This window comes from Carlito syrichta, unplaced genomic scaffold, assembly GCF_000164805.1.
Source record: "Carlito syrichta isolate Samal-C Ts95f unplaced genomic scaffold, Tarsius_syrichta-2.0.1 Scaffold314152, whole genome shotgun sequence".
Taxonomy (NCBI): domain Eukaryota; kingdom Metazoa; phylum Chordata; class Mammalia; order Primates; family Tarsiidae; genus Carlito; species Carlito syrichta.
Window position 1 is genome coordinate 261,021 of NW_007258248.1, and position 16,227 is coordinate 277,247.

A 16,227-nucleotide genomic window follows, 5' to 3' on the forward strand; every position below is an offset into this window, starting at 1 on the left:
TTATATAATAGTTTATTTGTAATCTTGTAGAGAATTCCCATGCTGATTTTCATGCTGGCTACATCATCTTGCATGCTATCCAGTAAGGTTTGCCTATTAAAGTCCTTTGCTCATATTTGTAATCAGAGGAATGCTTTTTTGCAATTATGTTGCAAATGTTCTTTATATATTTGAAAATTAACTCTTTATCAGATACATGATTTGCAAATATTTACTCCCATTCAATGGATTTTATTTTCATTTTGTAGACTGTTTCTTTTGCAATGCAGATACTTTCTTTCTTTCTTTCTTTCTTTTTTTTGAGTTGGAGTCTTACTCTGTCACCCAGACTGGAGTGCAGTGGCCACTTCCGGCCACCGCAGCCTCGACCTGCTGGGCTCCGGAGATCCTTCCGTCTCAGCCTTCCACGTAGCTGGAACTACAGGCGCACACTACCACACCCGGCTGATTTTTTGATTTATTGTAGAGATGAGGTCTCGCTTCCCAGGCGGGTCTCGAACCCGCCGGCTCAGGCAATCCACTCACCTCAGCCTCCCAAAGGCATGGGATTACAGGCTGAGCCACCGAGCTCGACTATTGCAGATACTTTCTAACCTGATGAAGGCCCACTGGCTTTTTATTTTTTTATTTTGGGTGTTGTTTTGATATCACATTTATGAAATCATTGTCAAGACCAATGCCATGAAAATTTTCTCCTATGTTTTATTTTAGGAGTCGCATAGTTTCAACTCATATGTTCAAGGCTTTAATATATTTGGAGACTGAGCATGGTAGCTCAGGCTTGTAATCCCAGAATTTTGGGAAGCCAAGGTGTAGAATTGCTTGAGGCCAGGAATCCAAGATCAGTCTGGGCAACAGAGCAAGTCCCCGTCTCTACAAAATAAAAATAAAAATAACCACACATGGTGGTGCCTTTATGTGGTCCCAGCAACTCAAGCGGCTGGCATGGATCACTTGAGCTTGGGGGTTTGAGGCTACAGTGAGTTATGATCGCCCTGTTGTATTTCAGTATGTATACATATACATGATTTATGTATATGTGTATTTATAAATATATGTGTACATTTTGAGATAATTTTTCTGATCAGAGTAAAGGTTCAACATTGTTGTTTTTTTGTGTGTGAATACTCTTGCATCAACATCATGTAGTGGAAATACTAGCGGGGCATGGTGGCTCACACCTGTAATCCCAGCATTGCTTGAGCCCAGGAGTTCAAGACCAGCTTGGGCAACTTGGCGAGACCTCGTCTCTACAATAAATAAAAAAATTAGCCTGGTGTGGTGGCATGTGCCTGTAGTTCCAGCTACTTGGAAGACTGAAGCAGAAAGTTCATCTGAGACCAGCAGGTTGAGGCTGCAGTGAGTGTATCGCTGCACTCCAGCCTTGGCAACAGAGTGAGACTCCAACTCAAAAAAGAAAAGAAAATACTGTCTGGGCCAGGCACAGTGGCTCAAGCCTGTAATCCCAGCACTTTGGGAGGCTGAAGTGAGGGGATTGCCTGAGCCACAGGTTTGAGAACAGCCTGTGCAACTTGGCGAGACCTCATCTCCACAATTAAGGGGAAAAAAATCGCTGGGGATGGTAGTAAGTGCCTGTGGTTCTGGCTACTTGGAAGGCTGAGGTGGAAGGATCACCTGAGCCCAGCAGGTCAACACTGGGGTGGCCGTGAACGTGCCACTGCACTCCAGCCTGGACAGCGGTGTGATGGGACTATATGTCTGTTTTATGTTAGTGTCATACTGTTTTTGTTTCTGTAGCTTTGCAATATGTTTTGAAATGAGGAAGTGTGATGCCTAAAACTTTGTTCTTGCTCAGGATTAATTTGGCATTTTTTGTGGCCTTTGGTTTTACATAAATTGTAGTATGATTTTTTTTATTTCTGTAAAAATGTCATTGGGATTTTGATAGGATTTCATTGAATCTGTAGATCATTTTGAGTACTATGAAAAATGTAACAATATAAAGGTTTTAAACTCTTGAACACAGGCTATTTTTCCATTTGTGTCTTTTTTGAAGAGTTGTATCAATATTTTGTAGTCTTCAGTATGTAAGACTTTCTCTTTCTTGGCTTATTTCTAAGTATATTATTTTATGGTGCTATAATGAATGATATTATTTTTCTAATTTGAGTTTTACATATTTTATCATTAGTATATAGAAATACAAATTATTTTGAATCCTACTGCTTTGCTGAATTTTTTTTTTTTAATTTTAGACACAGCCAGGCACGGTGGCTCAGCCTGTAATCCTAGCACTTTGGGAGGCCAAGGCAAGGAGACTGCCTTCACCCAAGGGGTTCAAGACCAGCCAGAGCAACACGGTGAGACCTCATCTCTATAATAAATCACACACACACAAAAACTGACTGAATGTGGCAGCGTGTGTCTGTAGTTCCAGCTATTTGGAAGGCTGAGGTGAAATGATTGCCTAAGCCCAGCAGGTCGAGGCTATGGGGCCATGAGTGTGCCACTGCACTCTAGCCTGGGTGACAAGAAAGACTCCAACTCAAAAATATATATATATATTTTTAGATACAAGATGTTTATTTTTTTCACACCCAGGTAAGTTCAGTGGTTGACTCCCACTGCTCTCCATCTGTCCCCAGTTTCCCTGCCATCACATAAGAAGAAACTGTTTACACTCTGCAGCCTAGAATGTGCCTAGACTTTGGCAGCTGACTTGTAAGTAGGCCAGTGTGGGCAGAAGGGTTGGTGGCACTTATTCACCTGGGCATCCAATAGTGGCTCAGCCAGTGGGCCTGGCCTGGGTTGTGGCACTCAAAGATCTGACAATAGTAATAGCCTTCTTTGGCCTTCTTTAGGTTAATGAAGGGAAATTTCTGGGCTGCATTTGCCATCTTAGCATCATCCACCTGATATTCAACATATTCCTGTAAAATCTTAAACCAGGAATTCTTCACTGAGCTTATTTTATCACTGAAGAGTTCCTTTGATCACCAGAGAATCTCCTTAGGAGTCAGACTGGAATCCTCAAATGTCTCTCTGAGGAGATGATTTTCTCTCCCATTCTTTGGCATTCTTGTGTCTGGTAGCAGAGACAAGTTACAGGAAGAAAAATGATGAACCAGAAACGTCACTCTCAGTTCAAGGACGCAGGCAGTTATGGTCAAATTCATATGGAGAATGTCAAACAGAAAGAATTCCTTCAAAACCTTTTCTTTTCCTCTTCAGTTTCTTCAGAAGAAGGAACCTTGTGAAAATATTTGTATGCCTGCATAATCTCCTCTGACCCTTCTCCAAGTTCTTCCAAATGTACTTGGAAATGAAATTCACACCTACTGAAGCAGGAACTGTTGTAATTGCATAAGTTCCAAGGAAATGATGACTTCATCTAGAGCTTGAATGCCTTCCTCAGAGTAAAAAAGGACTTTATGTTCACTTCTGATGTGATTTCCCACCTTTAGCAGCCAGCAAATCAGGGCACTCTCCCATGCCAATCACAAATGTCTGAAGAAAATACTGTACTTGAGTCTCTTTCAGCTTCTTCAACAAGGTGACAGCAACCAAGCTGAAGTCCAAGCCCCCTGATAACAGGCAGTCAATTTTGTCTGTCATCAAATGCTTCTTCACAGCACTGTTAAAAAAGGATCTGGAGGTTGTTCTTCACAACTTCTATTTCAAAACCTGGGAAAAGTTTCCCCATACTGTTAGGGGTTCTTCCTAACAGTGATGATATTTAACCATTTGCACGATGCAACCTGGCCATTCAGCTCCAAGTCCAAAACTTCATAGTATTAAGGAAGAAAAAGCTCCACTTTGAAAAAGGGAGTTATGGAGTGCATCAATGTACCAAAACCTTTAGCCTCTGAACATATAGCCAAAAATCTATCTTCTGTCATGGCTCTAAATAAGGGCCTGAATCATACTATGTGTCTCTGCACAGGAACACTTTCTTACTGGCAGTGTCCAGCAAAATAAACACAAACACCATCCAACATACTAATCATTTGCTCGATTTCTCCTTTGTCATAAAGAGGAAAGATCATCCCACCATCCACTTTAGTATGGTATTCAGACTTAAAATGCTGTTGCAGATTTGTGTGGTTGTAGATTTCACCACTGTAGCAGAACCACAAATGTGGGTATTTCTTCACTCCAATTGCTGCATTCCAAACAGCTGGTCAACTACCATCAACTGGTGAAATTCCGAAGCAGCAGTGATGCAGTCATTGATGTTCTCAAAGGAAAAGGCATCTGGACCCTTGTGTGCAATATTCACGGCGCTCAGACACTGCACTGAGAAGCAGTTGTTGCTGCCAAAGAGGGCCCAGATGTCACACATGGTGCAGGGGAGCTACGACTCTGGGTACTGGCAGGCCTCCCCAGGTGGAGGCCATGGTGACCAGGGCAGCAGAGGGCACCTGAATTTGTTTATTTGTGGGGGCAATGTGTAGTATGATGTTCACTCAACTGTGCTTCTGTCATGTTCTTTGAATGTCTTGCCTGACGCATGGTGATGCTAGCATTCTTTGATCAATGCCATCTTTTGAGTGAATTCCATACTTGATGTCATGAAGTTCGGTATACTTTTGGGGACCACAAATATATATATTATATATTTACAATGTATATATAATATGTTTTGTATATGAAATCATATTTTCCTCAAACAGGGACAATTTTATTTTTTACTTGGATATAAAACACATAAATTCTCAACAAAATACTAGCAAACAAAAAAAAACACAAAACATTAAAAAGATTATTCACCAGCATCAAGTGGAATTTGTTATTGGGATGCAAGTATGCTTCAACATATAAATATCAAGTAATATGAAAACATCAAAAGAGTTTTAAAGGGATAAAAATCACAGGATTGTTTTATTATATTTAAAATAATGTACAACATTAGAAACAATGTCAATATGTTTTCTTGAATTTTAGAATAAATATATCAAAATTGCATTATTATTTCATAAATTCTCCTTTTAAGTAACATGCTACATGTCCAAGTATCTCCACATGTGTATGTGTGTTTTCTTTTTTTGGTGTTCAAGATTATGAAAAAAATATGTTTTCTTTGTTTAGCATATAGGCTTTCCACTTTAAATAACTTGAACTTTAAAAATGAGAAAAAAACTTCTCTTATAGCAGTATTTATCACATCATAGAATAATAATTCTCCAGAGTGAAGTGTTGCTAGTCTATTAGGAAACAGGCCAGGTATGCTGACATGTGGCTCCTCCCACTGGCTGCAACTGCCTTCTGCTGCTTCCTCCATTCTACAAGGTCCTTTTCTGAGGAGGAGGAACTAAGTGAAGACAGACCAGTTCAAACACCCTCTCCCCAAGAGGAGTTACTTTCTGCTAAATCCGCATCCCCAGTTGCTCACCAGGGATCCAGCAGATCTTGAAAACCCACTATGACATTAATAAAAATTGTATCATTTTTAATATATGTCCCATTTTCTAAAACAGTTTGGGCTACAAAGACTGGGCAGCCACAGGCAATGTTCTCTCTCTGGTGGGCTTCTTGAAGCAGCTGCTGTTGGGGTCAGGCTTAAATGTGTCTCCCATGTCTAGAGGACCTCTGATCCATCGACATGAATGTCATTTCTGCTTAAATGGCCAAAGAATCGAGACCCACTTGGGCAATTTGGCGAGACCTCATCTCTACAATAAATCAAAAATGAGCCGGGCGTGGTAGCGCGTGCCTGTAGTTCCAGCTACTTGGAAGGCTGAGGCAGATGGATCGCCGGAGCCCAGCAGGTCAAGGCTGCGGTGGCCAAGAGCAGCCACTGCACTCCAGTCCGGGCGACGGGGTGAGACTCCAACTCAAAATAAATATATAAATAAATAAATGGCCAAGGAAGCAAAGCATCTACACATAATGACAAAAAGCAGTGACAAGAGTGTCTCCTGCCCCCTTCCATCCCTGTTCGGGTAGATCTTGGCAGACATCTTATAACTAAAGTAGCTGGGGTAGATGGGCTGACTGTAGAGAGACAGGGTCTTCTCCATGACAGGCCTCCTGCTTCCCACTTATAATCAGGATCTTCCATATCAGCACGCATTGTAGCTGGCAACCTGGAGGACCTGGAAGTGCAGGTCCATGTAACCAGGCAGGAGTCATGCACAGTCACTGTCCTATACTGATGGGTCAGCCAGGACTTCAACAGGCCTGTGTTCCAGCCATCTGCCCGAATCTTGTTCATCTGTCCAGCTTGGTCACACAGCTCTGGAGGGCCCCAAACTGTTATTCATGCTATCTGCCTCCTGCCCGTTCTGCAGGAAGGGATGGATTTCTTTGTCAAGCTCTTTCCATTCCTTCACTTGGCACTGCTATGAAATATTTTGGACTCATGTTTTGAAGCATTTCCTTTTGTCTCTAAATAGTATTTGGAGCTACATATCTGACTGTGTAGACTTTGCATGTTCTTGTTTTTCTCTGCACTTTCTTTCTGCAGCAATTAATCCCTCTTCTCCAGGGACCGGCTACACTCCTTCAGCAGGTTGATATGCTGCACTCGGAGCTGGCCTCATGGGGTCCATCTGCTGGTTTGTCCCCTGAAAAACACAGCCACAGTGCTCAAAACTGCAGGTGCTGGGAGCATCAACACACTCTAACTAGTGTAGTAGACTTACTCCTAAGAAGCGTCTGAATACTGCACTTATAAGGGCAGGACACCCCCTGTGCAGAAACACTCGGTGTCTTCCTGATTCTGAAATGTGATCACAGGAACTTGACATTCACAGTGCCAGTTTCATGCCTCAATTATTGTCAGGCCATTTCCATGTGATTGTGCAGGTTTTATCTCAAAACATTTTCTTTGCAGTCAGCATGCACACAGGTAGCTTCTTCAAACAGGTGATCAGTTTTCAAATGCATCAGCAGATGTCCCAGTGTTACTTCTGCTTTCATTCGGACAATAGCTTTGAAGAGCCAGGCTCTTTCTCCCAACAATTATCCTTAAACGTCTTATCTTTAAGATGTTTTCTTAACACTCCTATAGGCATTTTGGACTTAAGCTCAGCAAGGCAGCCATGCTGTTCTCGCAGAACTAGGCCTAATTCGTGTGTTCCGGGTAACACAGCACCAGCAGCAATTCTCACATTTGCACATGTCCTCCACAGCCTTCACAAACTGTTTTTTTGTAACCTCCTTTTCAGGGAGGAAAACTGACATGTTGGCTCGCACCGGCACTGCCTTTGCAGTGGGATGGTCTGCAATACCACAAGGGAGTTCAGCTTCTTCCCGAGTCATTTTAAGAAGAAACAACCCTGTGTCCTCTGCTGTAAGGGAATGTACGAGCTTGAAAAAGAAAGGAGCAAGCAGGACCAACAGCATCCTTCTTCCGTTGATGGGAGTGGAGTCTCTTTCACTTCCACCAGGAAAGGGACCATAGAAGAACAGAGCCAGGGGCTAGGTTTTTGATCCTGGGTATGGGTCTCATCCTCTTTGGGCCCTTTCCCAAGTAACAGGACTTCTTAGAACCTCATTTTCTTCATCACTGAGGCCCGCAGCACCCTGCTACCCAGCAGATCCTTGTGCGGGTAAGGGGCGCAGGCAAAGGTCAGTGCACCAACGCGGCATCAGCCAGATGAAAAAAGTCACAGCTGGGCTGAAACTCTAGCTCACCAGCAGTGTTTGCCTCTCCTGGCACTTCTTCCCACATCATGGACACCCCGGGGCCCACTGTCCCTGTCGCCCCCTTTCTCCCACTGCCCCACCTGCTGCCACCACTTTCTGAAGATCAGTATCCCAGGTAGAGTACTTTTCCCTCCACACAACCTGTGCAGGGAACACTTCCCATGACCCTACCTAATCAGAGAGATTTGCTGAGCCCAGCCCACACCCACAGATTGCAGGAGACCACAGAGCCAACCCTACAGCTTCAACATGATCTCAGCACATAGGCAATGGGCAAATCCAACAGCAAGCTCCACCTGTCCTTGGTTACTATTCACTAACCCATTCGGAATAACAGGTTAGACTAAATAGTAAAGGTTAATTTTTCTTTTAAATAAGAAAACACTTGGAAAGGTAATAATAGATGACGGCTTCATCCCAATGCAAAGACACAAGGATAACAGAAAAGTAGGGAAGTATGGCTGCCAGATTAATCTAACACAGGCTCCTAAAGAAATCAAGATCTATACACTAAATGACAATAAATTAGAATTGTTAATATTTATAAAATTGTTCAGTGAACTAAAATTAAATACAGGTAGAAAACTAAACCAAACTAGAAAAGTAATGTATGAACAAAATTAGGAAGTTTAACAAAAAAACAGAAACAATAAACAAAAACAAATACACATTTAAAAAATGACAATATAATGACTAAATTGAAAAGAAACTATAGAAATCTTCAACGGCAGTCTCAATCAAGAAGAATAAAAAAATCAATGATCTCAAAGGCAAGCAATTTATTCACTAAGAAAAGCATAAAGAAATAAATGAAAAAAATAATGAAAGTTTATAGTTTCTATGGATACTATTGGGAGAGCTAATATTCACATTATAGAAATTGAAGAAGAGAAAAAAACCCAGAATGTCTATTTAAAGAAAAATTGTCAAAAACACAAAAAGTTCCAAATCTAGGGCAAGGTATAGAAATCAAATACAGAAAGGTTAGAGACCTCTAACCAATTTCCCTCAAACTGGAGTTCACTAAGACACGTTACAATCAAACTATATAAAAAACAGGCCAGGAGCAGTTGCTCACACCTGTGATCATAGAACTTTGGGAGATGAAGGTGAGAGGATTGCCGGAGTCCAAGGGTTAGAGACCAGCCTGGGCAAGTTCACGAGACCTCATCTCTGCAATAAATCAAAAACTTGGTCAGGTGTGGTGGTGTGCACCTGTAGTTCCGGCTACTTAGAAGGCTGAGGCAGAATGATCACCGAGTACAGCAGGTCGAGGCTGCAGTGGCCATGAATGTGCCATTGCACTCCAGTCTAGGTGACAGAGTGAGAATCCTACTGAAAAACAAAAAAAAACAAAAAACAAAAAACAAAGACAAGTAAGAAATTCTAAAGAAGCAAGACACTAGAAACATTACTGCACACAGGTGATCTCAAATATGGCTATCACTAGATTTGCCAAAGTAAATGTAGATAAAGAATAACTTTTGTGGGATGTCAAAAGCAACTATCCATTATTTATTTCTAGCAATTAAGATAGATTTCCAACACTATAATAAAGTTAATGATACTCTATTTGTCCATACGAATCCACGGAAATCATAAGTCTTTCTTCTCCAGGCTCATCATTGATAATATCAAGAGCCTAATTGCAGTAATGTGCCATTTGGTGATCCAGAAGATTAAGTATTTTCCAGTATGTAATGGTCATTTAAAAGGTGAACAGAATGAATTAGAGAGCATGGAACTAGGTAACTCTTGATGTAAGAGAATAATTACAATTATTATATATATTCTTCAATCTAATTATTTGTTATTTCTTTTTTGGTATATTAGTTTTAAGAAGTATGTTAATAAAATTATATAGACTCATATTTAACATGTTATTCTTCATATTAATCTTTGTTCAAATATCCTTTAACTGGTACTAGTGTTTGATACTTAAAATGTGGAGACCATTAAGCTTTTCATTCAATATTATTCCAGTGTTTCTCCTGGCTCCAACTGGAGAGCAGAACCCGACTGTGCTAAAGGTACAGATGGTTTTTAGTGGGAACTATCCAGTGTTTGGCTTTCACAGTTAAGATGAGTGTATTTCTTTACTAGAGTAAGTTTTAGTAGAAAGAGAAACCATGTAAACAACTATACAACATTTCCTTTATAAAATCTAATAAATCAGATGGTTTTAGCACAATTTTCCTCTTCAGCCATTAATTTCTGATTATGAATCAGGAATACTAAGTGTCTACATTTTTCACATTGTCTTACATATTTTTATTTATGGAATAATACAGTGAAAAGTCACCTTGACAATATAATTGAATACATTTTCATCTCAGAAAAATCTGAGCAAATGTGGTGGTTTTCCATTTTTCTGCATCACAAAGCTGAATTTTTCTAAGTCTTGAATTAAATAAAAGGGTGAAATAATGCCTGATACAAAGTAAATAGCATGAGATGGGTACTGAAAAATTGTTCTGAAAATTTTACAAGTTGTTCCTATATTGGAGATATCTTGAGTTAACTTTACAGGAATTACATTTTTTATTGGAACTGAGTATTTTTCATCTGATTATTCTGATACAGCCTAATGACTGTCCCATAGTAAGTAATAATTAGAGTACATCATCGTGATAATTCAGAGGGAGACTTTAGGATTTTTGTCCTGAGATAAAGAGACTTCACATAAGTGATCTCTAGGATTGTAACCTAATTGGGAGAAACAGGCCCACTTTCAGAAAATACAGTAGATTACAGTTTGAATAAGCCTAATAATGTCTCCAATAAAAAAAAATAGTATCAATGTCTTAATCCCAAGATACTGAGAATACATTACAATTCATGGCAAATGAAATAGGTTTCAAATGAGCTCAAGATTGTTAATTTTCTAAAAAGAAAAAACAGGGACAATATCATAAGTTTTCACAGTGGGTCTAGTAGAATTGCAAGGATCCAACAATGTGGAAGAGTGATGAAGAATAGAGTATCAGTGTGATGGGATGTGAGACTGACTCATCTGGACATTTTTTCCAGTTCTTTGTTTTGGTGAGTTTTTCATATTGGCATGTTTTCATCCAATTTAAGTGTACAGAAACCATTAATTTTATTACTGGCACAATTTGGGTGCTAGATTATAAAATGAGAGAATGCAGAGCAATAAGGATATAATTTCTAAAAAAACAAACAAACAAAAAATAAAAACTGGCTGGTCACATGGAGAAGAATGAAACAAGACCCCTCCCTATCACCATACACAAAAATCAACTTGAAATGGATCAAAGACCTATGGGTCTCAACTATTAGAAACGCAGGAGACACCCTAATAGACAATGGAATAGGCAACCAGTTGCTGATCATAACCCCAAAAGCCTATGCCATAAGAAAGAAGATAGACAAGTGGGACTTCATCAAACTGAAAAGCTTTTGCAAAGCAAAAGAAACCATCAAGAGAGTGGGAGACAGCCCACAGAATGGGAAAAAAATATTTGCCAACTGTGTATCTGACAAAAGCCGAACATCCAGGATCTACAAGGGAGTAAAACGAGCTGAAAGGAAAAAAATAAACACCCCTGTTAAAACACAGGCAAAGACACGAATAGACACTTTTCAAAAGAAGGCATATGAACATCCAACAGATACATGAAAAAATGTCCAGCTTTACTAGTCATCAAACAAATGCAAATCAAAACCACAATGGGATATCACCTTGCTCATATGGATGGCCATCATTAATAATTAAAAAATCAAGAGATGCTGGAGAGGATGCGGAGAAAAGGGAATGCTTCTACAATGTTGGTGGGAGTGTAAACTAGTACAACCTCTGTGGAGAATAATGTGGCGATTTCTAAAAGATCTAGAAATTGACCTTCCATATAACCCAGCAATCCCCCTTCTGGGAATATACCCGGAGGAACTTAAATCAGTCTACAAAAAAGATACATGCACACGCATGTATTTTGCAGCACTATTCACAATAGCAAAAACATGGGACCAACCATGCGGCCCATCAAAAGTGGACTGGATTTTTAAAATGTAGTACATGTAAATGATGAACTATTACACATCCATAAAGGACAAAATTATGAGCTTTGCAGCAATTTGGATGGATTTCGAGTCCATCGTACTCAGTAATCTATCATAGAAACAAAGACCTGAATACCACGTACTATCATTCATAAATGGATCCTAAACATTTATCATAATACTACTGAAAGGAATTGGCAGTAGCAAGACACTGCCAGAAAAGGGGGTGAGGGGCATAACATCACTAAGCGTACCTGATCCTAAACCAGGAAAATAAGGACCAGTGGGAGGCTCAAACATCATCTGTACGTAGACCACTTATGTAACTAGTCCTAACTTGGACCCCACATCTTTAAAAAATAAAACAAAAAGAGGCCCGAGTACAATAGAAATATAGTGTGCACCCTATACAAGCATGATTTCAAAAGCATTGGCTTTGCACATATCAGTTATTTGTTGTAGAAACTAGTGCAGAGGCTGAGTTATCAAGAATTTGTATGATTTAGGATGAATCAATAATAGGTAAAATAAAAATGATAATAGTAATGATTCTGACAAGTGACAAATAAGCAATGATGATTTGAGATTATTATTTTCCAGATATTAAAAAAGTGTGTTTCTTCTATGCCATTAAAATGAAAACACTTTCCACTTGTGTTTTTTCTTCCACATCTTCACTCTCATTCTGAATCATAGGCCTAAGCCCCATGTCCTGGTTACCTGGGCTTCATTCACATGCTTCTCACCTTAGTGGATTTTTAGCCTACACACATTCAAGTATCCTCGTTTTCAGAATTACTTCAACTGTAAGTCAAATTTTACACAGACAGGGTGATGAGAGGCCTCTCCATCTGCACCACCTGTCTCCTGAGTATGCTCCAGGCTGTCACCATCACCCTGAGTACCTTAGTGTTGTGGAGTTTAAACATACTTAAAAATAACATTGCCCATGTCTTATATTTTTTATTCCCAATTTATCTTTCAGTAGTTCGGCTATCATCTATACCGTAGCTTATTCCAATATGACCCAGACTGATCTATTCAATGTCGGTTAAAAAAAAATGCTTACCTTACCTCATGAGCTCATGGTCAAAGGACTGGTTCACTCTGGTGGTGTTCCAGGACCTCGCCTTTGTAGGAATCATGTCGCTCTCAGGTGCATATATGGTGATAATGCTTGTCCAGCAATCATAGGTGATCCCAGCACCTTCACTGCACCAGTCTCCCCACCTCAGGCCTCTCCAGAGAAAAGGGTCACCCAGGCCCTCCTGCTGCTGGTGTATCTTTGTGGTCATTGTACTAGGTGGACTTTATCATCTCGTCATAGCAAAATGACCCAGTTCTTATGAGTATTTAGAAATTTGTGCTCATTGTCTGTTTGTCCTTTGCTACAAATCATTTCTGATAAAAATAATTGATGCAATATGCAAAAGAAGTCCCAAATACTCAACAAATTAACGATAGAAAAAGTTTTCAAAGTCTCCTGCCATTGGTTATTTGATTATAAGTTTATTTAAATAAAATTAAAATTATTTTTATTATATCAGAATATATATTACATACTTTTGAATCGGATGCTGCAAAGACTATGTTCTCCTTTAGTGTCCACCATGATTTGATAGTCCCATATCTAAGCTATTTACTCTGTCTTCACTTTACCTTCATACGGGATATTTTTTTCTTCTTGAAGTGTACTCTCAATAAGTGTTTACTGGTAATTAAATTAGTGTTTATACTTCTAAAATATTTATTTACCTTTATCAAATATTTTTTACCTAAGTGTCCACTTCCAGTTTAAATGTTAATTTCTGTGAACACTAATAATAGACATTGCTGTATTTGGGCTTTGTACGAACTGTGGAGTTTTGTTCTCACTTTTGTAGATGATCTCTCTATGGCTCTCTCTGCTTTTAAATATTTACCTCAAGCTGGGTTGGGTGGCTCAGCCTGTAATTCCGCACATTTGGGAGGCTGAGGTGAGTGGATTGTCTCAGCCCATGGGTTCGAGACCTGCCTGGGCAACTTGGCGAGACCTCATCTCTACAATAAATCAAAAATTAGCCGGGCGTGGTAGCGTGCACCTGTAGTTCCAGCTACTTGGAAGGCTGAGGCGGAAGGATCGCTGAAGCCCAGCAGGTCGAGGCTGCGGTAGCCAGGAGGAGCCACTGCACTCCAGTCTGGGCGACAGAGTGAGACTTCAACTCAAAATAAATAAATAAATAAATAAATAGATAGATAAATAAATAAATATTTACCTCTTCCTTGCTGTTATGCATTTTACTATTGTTCCTTTTGTGTATTTTTTGTTCTTTTTATGTACTTCTCAATTCAAGGGATCATATCTGGTTTTCAGTTTTAGAAACATAAATGATTAATTACTTAATAAATTATCTTTGTTCTTTTTGTATATTCTAGTGAAACAATTAGATGTGTTTCATTCTTCATTTTAATTTTCATGTATACTTGTATCTTCTATTATTTGTTTCTCATTGCTGTATTAGGCTGTATTCATTGTGCTCAATATACTAGTTCTCAATTATTTTAGTCCTCCCATCAGGCAGTCTAATATGTTTAATTCATATGCTGTATATTAGATTGATTTATTATACTTTCAATATTTTTTTCTTTTGCACTACTTGAAATATGGCTTGCCAAGTTTATACTTTTCTATGCTGTCACATTATTTTATTTTGGTTTTCTATTTTTCTCATTGTATTGACTTAAACATTTAAAAAATAATTCTGATATTTAAGTTCATGTGACATGAAATTTATTTTGACCCAGATCCTGGTATGTTATTCCCATGTGTGACATGATTTGTAATTTGGTTCTCACCTCTAGGTGATATTAAACTTATGTTGTATATAGTCACTTTGTTTACTGCAATACCCTTTGACGAGATTGACCATCTCATAAACTGACATCTCTGGTATTAGCTGCATCTGAATGGAGTTTGATCTCTCCTCTGGATCATACACCTGGTTTATTTCTGCTCCAGTGAGTTCTCATATTTTCCTTTTACTCAGCATTTTAAGGAGTCTTGTATCTTTCTGAGGATTTTAGCTGTCTGCATTAAAAGTGCTTAGAATGTATATTATTTTTGCAGTAAGCACACACACCAACAGAGTGCATGTTAGAAAAATATTTCACCCAGATTTTCTATGGCAGATAGCAGCATCTCATGAGACATCCTGTTTCTTCATTTAGAACACAAACCCTTCAATATAGCATATGATGATAATTTATGGAGTGTCATAATTTTTAAATAGTAGACATTTAGTTTGTTTTGCACACATTTCTATAATTACACTTCCCTACAGACAATAGTAATTATAGGTATGGTACATCATCAGATTTTCTATTGTTTTATAATGTTAATGTAGTTTTGGTAGAATGAGTCACCTAGTTCCAGGTCTTTTAACTCTAATCACAGTGCTAAATTATTTAGCATTTCCCTAAGTAAAAATAACCTGTTTGGACTTTACTTAATATACCAGTTAATTTAAAAGGTCTTAAACGAAATTTGTAAGTGGCTTGTCATTACTGTTTGGTTATGGTTTGACACTTTCTTTCTTTTTTTTTTTTTGAGTTGGAGTCTCACTCTGTTGCCCAGACTGGAGTGCAGTGGCTGCTCCTGGCCACCGCAGCCTCTACCTGCTGGGCTCCGGCGATCCTTCCGCCTCAGCCTTCTGAGTAGCCGGAATTACAGGCACACGCTACCACACCTGGCTAATTTTTTGATTTATTGTAGAGATGAGGTCTCGTCTGCCCAGGTGGGTCTCGAACCCGCGGGCTCAGGCAATCCACTCACCTCAGCCTCCCAAAGGCGTGGGATTACAGGCTGAGCCACTGAGCCCGGCTGGTTTGACACTTTCTATGGTCATTTTACAATGTCAAACAATATAACATGTTGGATGCCTATCATTAATAAAACTTTTTAGGTCTGAAACTTTTTCACTTAACATACTTGGTTCTGAAAAGAATGTGTATCCTCTGGCTACTGATCAAAATGCTGCCTACTTATTTTTAGAATTAGTCAAAATTTTAATAAAATCATTTAACATCCCTTATGTTTATTTAGTATGCACTTAAAATTTTTTTACAATAACTTCAGTGTGCCCTGGTGTAAATAAAAATCCAGCAGTTCTGTCATTTTCAATTAATCTCTGGGTTGTTTATTTTTAGACTCTATGTATTATGTCTATAAATGTGTCATAGCTTAGAATGATGTCTAAAACACCATGTGTTAAGCAACTACTGACCACTTTGAGTCATCAAATATTCTTTTATCATGTTATCCTTCAATTAGGTAACATTTTGTATTTGTTCTTGTTAAAAGTTCTATTTCTCTTCTATCTAAATATAGATCAAAATGGGAAGTAGTCTCATTCACAGTCCTCTTTGTAAATTCCAAAGTCAAATGGAAGTTTTACTAATATTCTTTATATTCAGTTCCTTTATCTTGTTTCTATATAAACTAAATATATGAGTAAAGTTTGTTTCATTCATTGATTGGCATAAAGCCTTGTTCTATATTATTTCTAGAAAATCCATTACCGTGGAATACTACAAATAGAAGTAAATGTTTTGATAGGC

At 38.8% G+C, this 16,227-nt stretch overlaps 1 pseudogene; it reads right to left on the reverse strand.

The window, feature by feature from the left end:
- Window positions 1–2,537: 2,537 nt before the first annotated feature.
- LOC103273739 lies at window positions 2,538–4,303 on the reverse strand (annotated as a pseudogene).
- Between the last annotated feature and the right edge of the window lie 11,924 nt (window positions 4,304–16,227).